Source organism: Glossina fuscipes, unplaced genomic scaffold (genome assembly GCF_014805625.2).
Source record: "Glossina fuscipes isolate IAEA_lab_2018 unplaced genomic scaffold, Yale_Gfus_2 273, whole genome shotgun sequence".
NCBI lineage: Eukaryota > Metazoa > Arthropoda > Insecta > Diptera > Glossinidae > Glossina > Glossina fuscipes.
The window spans coordinates 168974-177504 of NW_023998616.1; positions in this window are offsets into that span (position 1 = coordinate 168974).

Consider the following 8531-nt stretch of genomic DNA (forward strand, 5'->3'; position numbering starts at 1 on the left):
AATTCAAAATCAGTAAATAAAGTGTTTGTTAAAGTTTTTTAAGAAAATATATGTAGGGCAGACGCAAGACAGTTACAGACTGACTTACGGTGGACAGACGGACGGTAGACAACCGACGGGACCTTTTCGTTTTTTTGTTTTTCTTTGTCAGGAGGCTCCGAGAGCCAAACCCCAATTCAAAAAAAAAGAATATATATATGCTCTACCGGCCGAAAGGGGCTTAGACCGTGACAAAGTGGCGCCCAACGTGAAGTAAACCCGGATAACAATTTTTATCTGTTTTAAATTCATTTCTGTCATTTTTTTTTTTTTTTTTTCTTTTGTTGATTAATGTTGGTCGCCATAAGAATTCTTGACAAAGTGGCGCCCAACGAAATAGTTAACCCAATGTTTTGATTGATATTACTCTTGTTATTTTTTTTTGGTGATTTTCTTCATTATTTCCGTTATTGCGTAATTCCAATACGAACGTTGGCCGTAGACCATGACAAAGTGGCGCCCAACGAAATGTGACCTAGTGTAAATTTTGTAACAACTTTTAAATTAATTAAAGAAAATTTGTTTTTAAAGAAAAAAAAATTAATTAAAGAAGAAAAGGAAAATTTTTTTTCTTTTATTGATTAAAGTTGGTCGCCATAGAATTCTCATGACAAAGTGGCGCCCAACGCGAAACGAAACAGCGAAAAAATTTTGTAATAATTTTTAGATTAATTAAAGAAATTTTTTTAAAAAAAATTAATTAAAGAAAAATAAAGGAAAAATTTCCTTTTATTGATCAGTAAGTTGGTCGCATGACAAAGTGGCGCCCAACGTGAACGTTAATTAAAGGATTTTTTTTTTATTAGTTAAAGAAAAGACAATTTTTTTTTCCCCCTTCTTGTTTTTCTTTTTTTACAGTCCTTAGATTCCGGAATTCCCAAGATAAATTTAATTTTTGTTATGCATACCGAGTAAATAATTCTTCGCATAAAGCTTTTCATGATTATTCTTAATCCCAAGGATTCGAATTTGTTACTAAATAATTTCCTCTGTAAACGGCCTTTCCTTTTTACTTCAAATGAATTTATATGTGTGTAATCTTGTTATAATGATTCTTATTATAACCATATAGGGTGCACACATACGTATATATGCATTCCCATATGTATGTGTTTACGTGCATACACTTTTGAAGTGTGATACCTTTGATACGAAGTAAGTGTGCATACATGCGTGTATATGTATATTTTTTATATGTATACGTGGTTAAAATGCAATACTTTTGATAATTTTACATACCTATGTAGCCATCTACGCGATCTACGTTGAAAGCGAAGGTAGCTTAAGAAAAATAGTCACCTGTTTAGCTAGTTAGTCAGTACAAACTACAGTGTTCTTGTAGGGATAATATAATATTTGAAAAAAAAAAAGGGGGGAAAATTTTAAATAAAATTTTTTATTGTTCCTTTCCTTGATTTGCTTAATTACTCTATACTGTTATTTCAAGTTGCCTTTCTGAAGTTACAAGTGAAGTTCACAAGAAAACAGGGAACAGTGAAAGTTTAATGTCAAATTGTAAGTCTAATTTTTTGATGGCATCTTATCACCTCTTATGATAACCAGTTTCGATATATATCTATATATATATATATACCGCTCCTTAGATGCGAGCATTTCAATATGTGCAGAAAAAACATCCAGGTTACGTTTTACTAGTTTTTGATCCCCTTAAGATGTCTAAATCACAACTTGGAATAGAAATGTTAACGCCTTTCAAAGCTAATCGTCTTTTCTTTTTAATAACCGAACCTGCTAAGTTTGTCTGATGAGAAAGTTTTTAATCTCATAAATATTTACAAAGAAACTAGAACTAAGACCATATACTTAGTAATAGGGACTCGCAAATGAAGTAAAGAGTTAGATACATATTGATAACGGGCATCCATGCAGTTAGTTACTACGGAGGAAATAATCAATTGTTTTATGTTGAATGAAATGACTAGGGCCATCTAGGGTTAGAAAACACAACAAAGACTGGTTTACATTGAATGTAATAAACGCTACCGGGAAAAGAATAAAAGGAGAGGCATACGACGCGTTCTGCAATTGTCTTATTTCGACAAACAGCCCAGCCGAGAACCAATTAAAATGATTTTGAAGGTAAACGAATTTTTTTTTGCAGTCCTCTCCAAATAATTCGTTTTATTTCCCAACGCGAAATATATGCAACGGTAATAGGATAACGCAAACACAATAGAAAGAGTCAAGGTAAATTCAGCCGATGCCACAAATAAATCCAGTTCCTCGCGTGGTAAATTCAATTGGTTGCTTTGGCGGCTTCCTTAGACAAAGTGGCGCCTGGCATCAGGTCAACTTTATTTCGTTGAATTTTATTGAAGGAACGGGAGGATTTGCTAGACTTCCTTTTAGTAATTGTATTGGGTAATGTTTACAAGAAGAAAAGGTAATAATGATAATGAATAAAAAAGGGGTTCGCCAAACTGTTATCGCAGTTCTGTCGCTCCGGCATGGATCTGTTGGGCAGGGCGGCAGTAAAAAGTGGGGTTCTTGAGCGGTACGCCCACCAGATCGTGCATTTAAAACGCGATAGGGGTCGACTGTTCAGGAGGGGAGAGAAGTCATTTAGTGTGGGGTCCATGAAAAGTAATCGGGGGGGGAAACGGAACCTCATGTGCACACCCACGCCGTGTTCGGCTACAGCACGGGAGTTAAAAAAAAAAAAAGAAAAAAAAACAAGTCCCAAAAGGATTTTCCCAATTTATAACCTTTGTTATTATTAATATATTTATCTATAACTTTTTATAAGTAATATCTGTTTCTATAACCTTTCTTATTATTAATACATTTATTTATAACCTTATTATAAGTAATATCTTTTTATTAACGAGCTGTAATGCTAGCACTGCCCTAGGAGGGCCAAGATTTCATTTGTGTTCGGTCCTGAACAGTAATAGAAGAAGAAAAAAAATAAAATCCTTGGCGTATAGAGCATTGCTGGCATCCCCATTAAAAGTGTACACCCTATACGAGGGTTATATATATATATATATACAAAAAAAAAGAAAAAAAAAAACAGAAGATACGATATAAATTTATATAGAGATAAATAACAAGATACACAAACTCCTATATATATACAAATTCCCATTCAAGATAGTAAGAGAACATAGCTCTGAAAAGAAAAAAATAATTGTAATTGAAATTTAAAGATTTGAAAATCTATGTGCATCAAGGCACTCATATACATGTAAAGACAAAAAAAAGGAGAAAGAAAATATTCTCAAGCATTTATTGTAAACGAAAAGATATAAAAGAAGAAAGAAACATTTGCACAATAGAATAAGCATACAGGAAATTTCTAACGACGAATGCTATAGCCGGTTTGCTTGTTTGATTCTTTCTTGTCTTGGTGGTCAGTTTTACCACATTAATTGCTTCATTGTTTCTGTTGATTGTTCTGCTTCTGTTTCTTTTGTCGTTTGTACTAATTTACAACTACGAGATCGGATTGTTGAGTTAAGAAAGGGGGGGAAGATTGGTAGTTTTTCTTCGAATTTTTCGCCTAGTCCTTGCGGTTCTAGGGTATCGTCTTCGGGGAGTTTTTCAAAGATTTACGGTTTTACCTGTTGTACGATAGCAGTAGGGCTAAAAACGTAGCAATCGGGGGTCTAACCTGGTATGAACCCAAGCTGCAATCCAGCCCACGCCTCGCAAACGGTAGACGAGTCCCTGGCGACACGGTTGGATCCGGTATTCCAGCGATTCCAGTTCGGAGGAAACTACACCACATTAGAGTACCCTGCAGATAGCAGCGCAGCATCACTTTTTAACAGCCTCAGCAGAAAGCTGAACCACCTTTTTAAAATGTCAGACGACGAAACACCAAACATCACTCACAACGCCAGTGGCAACATCGCAGATAATTGTCGCAGCGGTCACCGCCAACCAGGCCCAGCAGAAGAGACAGCTAGCTCGGATCTAGACCTAGCAAGCATGCTAAAGCAACAACACGAAATGCTCCTAAGCTGTATCCAAGAAATTAGCCACCTAGAAGAGAAGAGCAAGAGCAAGAGAAGTCCGCAGCAACGCAGCGAACCCAACTACGAGACAGCGAAGGGACGCAAAATTTTATAATAGCAGCATCGACTTCAACACCCCAACAGCAAATGCCACCCCAGTCAGTAGCGCAGCCTAGCGGCAGTCACCACCACGATCAGCAGACCGGACAACAGCAGACCAGCGATGAAAACGCCCGGAGGCGGAACATAGACCTCAATCGCTGGCACGTTAAATTCGACGGCTCCGGTAAGGGTCTTACGGTCGAGAGCTTTGTGTTCCGAGTGGAACGGCTCAGGCAGCAGCACCAGATAAGCCATGAGGAATTATTTGCCGAGTTTCACTGTCTAGTGACCGGTCAAGCCAGCAAATGGTATTGGCAGCTGTTGGAAGATCGGGAAGGAGACGTCACTTTTGATTATTTCGCGCTAAAAGCTGAGCTCCTCAATCAATTCAAGACCGCAGACTCTGATTACGAATTGATTAGAGAAATCATGGAGCGGAAGCAGCAGAACGCCGAGACCTTCGAGGACTACTACGCGGAGATACACGACCTAACATTCCGCCTACGCAGAAAGATCCCTGAGTCAGAAACGATCAAAATAATGAAGCCCAACGTTAAGCCCAGTCTGGCCGCACTGATTTTCGCCACCAAAGTAGAAAGCATTGGCGAGTTCAAAGCCGAATGCAAGAGAAAAGCTGTTGAGAGAAAGTAGAAGCAGGCCGAAACACGTAAGCGAGATCGGACAAGAAGGTGGAAATGGTGACGGAGTTCATCGCGAAGCAGTTGAAGCCCTAGCGCCGCGGCATAGCCCAAGCAGCGAAAGGCAACGCGGAAACGGCGGGGCTGTGAAATACGACAAAAGATGGGTTAGCACCGAACGAGCGGCACCACATGCAACCAGCAACGTCACGTGCAGGCCAGCCAAAACAAGAGGCAACAGCAGCAATAGTAACACCCCAGCACCATACCACCACACCAGCACCAGCGATCGCAGTGAGGACAGCGCAGTGCGTGGCCTTCTGCCAGTCACCTTTCCATCTGATGATATGCTCTGTGTGCGGGATGCCGGGAGATTATTTTCTAAAAAATCCAGCGGAAGGCACCAGAGAAAATCGCTGCAGGTGCCCCTTCCACAACATGGTCTGTTTCGCATGCGGCAAAAATGAGAGCTACGGCGCTTTACCCGCATCGGAAAACACCAGGCTGGCGAGGCAAGCCGGGAACCCCTGCCAGACGAGATGTCACCCGGAACAGCAACAACAACATCAACAGCAACAATAACAGCAACAACAACAATGACCACAAAAACAACACCAACCACAGCAGTGACAATATCAACGCGAGCAGCAACAGGCGCAACGATAACACCAGCAACGGATCAAGACATCACCGAGTACAGAAGCTTAGCACAGAGGATCGCGGACTACCAGCAGAAGCGACACGAGATATTTAGCGAAGAGATTTTTAGAAGGCGAGCGCTCACTAGAAGACATGGAAAGATTCTGATCTTACGCCAAAGGAGGAAGGCGTACAGGAGATTTCAGCAAAAGGAGATCTCAGCGATTGTTTCCCTAGAGCACGATGACAGGATGTTTGCTCGGACCAAGGTCGACAACACCGAAGTAACCGCTCTTCTGGACACAGGAGCCAGCGTTAGTTGTTGTGGGGCCGGAGCAACGAGATTCCTTGAGAATCGAAGACATCGAGTCATTAGGCTGCGAAATCGACACGTGAAAACAGCAGACGGAAAAAAGACATCCGTAACGGGACTCATTACCTTACCCGTCGAGTGGGAGGGCGAGACCACGAGTATTGAATTCTATATAGTACCAGATTTGCAGCAGCAATTTTATTTCGGCATAGACTTCTGGAAGGCTTTTGGCCTATCTGTCGCCTCGAGGGCAGGCACCACCCCTAATGCCCCAAGTCAAAGCCCGGCTGTAGACTCAGTAAGCCAAGAGCACAGTAAACCGGCAGGGTACTTGAACTCACCTCACCAGTTGACTGAAACTCAGCAAAGCTTCCTCAACCAAGTCATTGCAACCTTTCCATCGTTCGAGGAGCTTGGACTCGGTAAAACCCACGTAGAACAACATGTAATCACCGTTACTGAAGACAACCTACCCGTGAAGCAGCGACATTACCCCATTTCACCAGCAATACAGCAGTTGGTCTACCGTGAGCTGGATCGGATGCTAGCGATGGGAGTAATCGAAGAGAGCAATAGTAGCTGGAGCTCCCCAATGACTCTAGTTCGGAAGGGTGAGAAAAACCGCTTATGCCTAGATGCGCGTAAGGTGAATGAACGGACGATCAAATATGCCTACCCCCTACCACACATGGAAGGATTACTCAGTCGACTGCAAGACACCCGGTACATTGCAGCAATTGACCTCAAGGATGCTTTTTGGCAAATCCCGATAGAGGAGAAATCAAGAGAAAAAACAGCGTTTACAGTGCCAGGGAGGCCGCTATACCAGTTCAAGGTGATGCCATTCGGCTTGTGCAACGCAGCGCAGCGCATGTGCCGGCTGATGGATAAGGTTATACCAGGCTGCCTCCGGGAAAACGTCTTTGTGTACCTGGACGACCTGTTGGTCTGCTCACCCGACTTCAACCACCACCTCTTGTACCTAGCCATGGTAGGCAAATGCCTAAAGGATGCCAACCTCACGATCAACGTTAGCAAGAGCAGATTTTGCTACCAAGAAGTGAAATACCTCGGCTTCATAGTGGGCAACGGACAGCTAAAAACAGATCCTGCCAAGGTAGAGGCCATGACCGATTTCGCAGTGCCGAAAACTCCAAAGCAGCTCCGAAGGTTCATTGGCATGACGAGCTGGTATCGCCGTTTCATTCCCAACTACGCGACAATAGCAGGACCCCTACGTGACTGTCTTACAAAAGAACGAGTGAAAAACTTTGCCTTGTCAGAAAAAGCACTAGAGGCGTTCGATCAGCTAAAGGAAAGTCTCATCACAGCGCCAGTCTTGGTTACACCGGACTTTACAAAACACTTCTACGTACAATGCGATGCATCAAAAGAGGGCGTGGGAGGAGTCCTGGCTCAAAGAGACAACGAAGGGAACGAAAGGCCAGTTGCATACGTGTCAGCAAAGCTGAATAGAGCACAAAAAAATTACACGGTAACAGAGCTAGAATGCCTAGCAGCCCAACTATGCGTCGAGAGATTCCGGCCGTATATCGAGGGACTTCCCTTCACCATTATTACCGACCACGCTAGCCTGAAATGGCTCATGTCGCATAAGGACCTGTCAGGTAGATTGGCGAGGTAGAGCCTCAAACTGCAAGCCTTTGACTTCACGGTCCAACACAGGAAAGGCAGTCAGAATGTTGTGCCAGACGTATTGTCGCGAATGGATTTAAGCGAGGTAGTAGGAAGTAATGACCGGTTACTTGACATCGACCTAGACTCTCCGCATTTTGCCTCTGAAGAGTACAACCAGTTGAAACATGCAATCATAGAAAATGGAGATAAACTCCCAGACATCTGCGTGTCTGAAGGGCTAGTCTACAAAAAAACCTGTTTTAGCACGGGTGACGAAATCGAAGATGACAATGCGTGGAAGTTGTGGGTGGCCAAAGAACTGCGACCGCGATTAGTAGCAGCAGCGCATACATCGCCATCGGCAGGACATGGAGGAATACACAAGACCTTGCAGCGTCTACGAGAAAGATATTACTGGCCTGGCATGGCAATCGAAGTGAAAGACCTGGTGCGGAGCTGTGAGGTGTGCTGTTGCAGCAAGACTGGTAGAACACAAAGGCCCCCGATGGGTAGGCAACAAGTCACGGAAAGACCGTTTCAGCGTATCTACATCGAATTCATGGGACCATATCCGAGAACAAGAAACGGCAACACCTGCATATTCGTCTGCCTGGATCACTTCTCCAAGTTCGTGCTTTTAAAGCCGATGAAGAAAGCTAGTGCTGTGGGAGTGATTAGGTATTTGGAGCAAGACGTGTTCCACGTATTTGGAGTGCCAGAAATGGTACATTCTGATAATGGCAAACAGTTTGTTTCAGGAGCTTTTCAAGAATTTCTACAGAAATATGATGTGCAACACATCAGGACAGCTTTCTATGCACCACAAGCAAATGCCGCTGAACGAGTCAATAGGTCCGTGCTGCAAATAATACGATCGTATGTCGCGGAAGACCAGAAGACGTGGGACATTCACCTTACCAACGTCGCTTTTTCGCTACGTAGCGCAGTACATAGTGCCATAGGTATGACACCCTTCTATGCACTATTCGGGCTAAACATGATGCAGCACGGGTACTCATACAAGGTAGCGCGGAAGTTAGTGGGAGTCCGAGGCAGTGAGGCCAATATTAGTTTTATACCTGAAAAGTTAGGCCTCGTAAGGGAAGCCATCTCCAAAAGACTGGCGCAGGCTTACGAAAGAAACCGACGAACCTACGACACGCGAAGCAAGCCAGTCCAGTT